Below are 2,289 nucleotides of genomic sequence, written 5' to 3'. Positions count from 1 at the left end.
TTTTTTTGGTTTTTCAAGACAGGGTTTCTCTGTATAGCCCTGGCTGTCCTGGAACTCACTTTGTAGACCAGGCTGGGCTCGAACTCAGAAATTCACCTGCCTCTGCCTCCCGAGTGCTGGGATTAAAAGCATCCGCCACCACGCCTGGCTTATTTTTCTATTCTTGCTTGTTTCATGATAATAACTGATTATTGCATAATGTTTAAAAAAAAAAAAACCCTTATCTCAAGCCGGGCATGGTGGCAGATGCCTTTAATCCCAGCACTCGGGAGGCAGAGGCAGGCAAATTTCTGAGTTCGAGGCCAGCCTGGTCTACAGAGTGAGTTCCAGGACAGCCAGGGCTACACAGAGAAACCCTGTCTCGAAAAAAACAAAAAACAAAAAACAAAAAAGAAAAAAGAAAGAAAAAAGGTATGGACTTGTTGGAGTAGGATGTGGGCTTTAGGACCCTCATCCTAGCTGCCTGGAAGCCAGTTTTCTGCTAGCAGCCTTCAGATGAAGATGTAGAGCTCTCAGCTCCTCCTGTACCATGACCGTCTGGATCCTGCCATGTTCCCACCTTGATGATAATGGACTGAATCTCTGAACCTGTAAACCAACCCCAATAAAATATTGTTCTTGTAAGAGTTGCCTTGATAATGGTGTCTGTTCCCAGCAGTAAAACCCTAAGACAGAAACAGTGAAATGGTAATTTTGAAGTTATTTTTCTTATAAGGGTTAAAGCAGGGCAGAGAGCATTTCCTCATCACGCCACACAAACTGGCCTGTTGGGAAACTTTGTTCCCTAATATTCTGTCCTCCCAGCTTCTCAGATGAACAGCTAAAGTGATGTGGGATTTCAGCATGGGTGACTCCCATTTTGTTTGGGCCATCAACTTACTGCAGGAGTATAGTCCCACGGTCTCCCATGGATGTTTTTGATTTTGTTGTTCTCATGTGTAAGTTTTTTTCCACATTCATTATTATGGAAAGCAATGGCTTTCATGTTTTCTCAAATGACAGCCACTGTTCTACACAAAACAGCACAGACATACTTTTGCACTTAGATATTGAGCGATAAGGGTTTTTTTGTTTTTTTGTTTTTGTTTTTGTTTTTGTTATTCGAGACAGGGTTTCTCTGTGTATCACTGGCTGTCCTGGAATTCACTTTGTAGACCAGGCTGGCCCCGAACTCAGAAATCTGCCTGCCTCTGCCTCCCAAGTGTTGGGATTAAAGGCATGTGCCACCACCGCCTGGCTAAGACCATACCTTTTAATAGTGCTACTCCCTGGGCCTGAGCATATATAAACCACAACAGTTTCCTTCAAATTTTTCTAGCCTATGAAAATGAAAATGTAACAATAATGCTGAAGAGGTAGAAGGCATGAGGACCTGAGTCCTAAAACCCATGTCCAAAAAAAAAGGAAGTTGTGTTTCAGCATACTCCTGTATTCCCAGTGCTGTGGGAGCTGAGACAAGAGGGTCCCTGGACTTGCTGGCCAGTCAGACTAGCCTAATTGGTGAGCTCCAGGACAGGAAAGAGACCCTGCCTCAAAGAAAGGTGATTACATTCCTGTCCTTTGGCTTTTGTGTACACACATGCACACCTGCACAAACATGCATACCCTCCACCTTGCCAAGACTGTCTATTTGCACACTTTGTGTCCTTTGCCCCATTCTATTGAACTCTAAAGCTCACTCAGGTGTGTGAAAGATTGGTGAGCCCTCATTCAGGGGCTCACCAGACCACTTTATCTGTCCCTTCTCCTAAGTGTGGCCAATTATGTACCCCAGGACAGCAATGAGTGTGGCCCGACACAAAATTGTACACTTATTTATCATGAGGTTTCTTTTGCATGTTTTGTTTGTATTTTCATAGTGTGGTGCTCAAGCATGAACTTCATAGATAAAAACTCCATGCTGGCGTGCAGTCGGTGGAGTGCTCTGTGTGGTGACCACTTTCACGCTTTGGTGGTAAACACATCCTTAATTCCAGCACTAAGGAAGCAAAGGCAAGAAGATCTCTGTAAGTTCCAGGCCAACTGAGATAACATAGTGAGACTCTGTCTTAAAAAAGACAAAACCCAAACCCAAACCTTCCCGCTGTGATGTCAGCCTACCAGCAGCTTTGACTAAATCTCCTTTCTGTACTTCTTTGTCTTTTTAGTTGGCTTATTAGAGGGAAAAAAAATGTCACCCCCCCATCACCTTGTTCAACATCTGTAAAAGGCTCTAGGAGTCCATTTATGGAGTTGGATGGAGGAAGAGAGGAAGCAGGAGAGAGTGAGGTCTTTTGGACAGGGATAGCA

Source organism: Mus pahari, chromosome 1 (genome assembly GCF_900095145.1).
Source record: "Mus pahari chromosome 1, PAHARI_EIJ_v1.1, whole genome shotgun sequence".
Taxonomy (NCBI): Eukaryota; Metazoa; Chordata; class Mammalia; order Rodentia; family Muridae; genus Mus; species Mus pahari.
The sequence above is the reverse complement of the archived record's forward strand: the minus strand, read 5'-3'. Positions refer to the sequence as shown.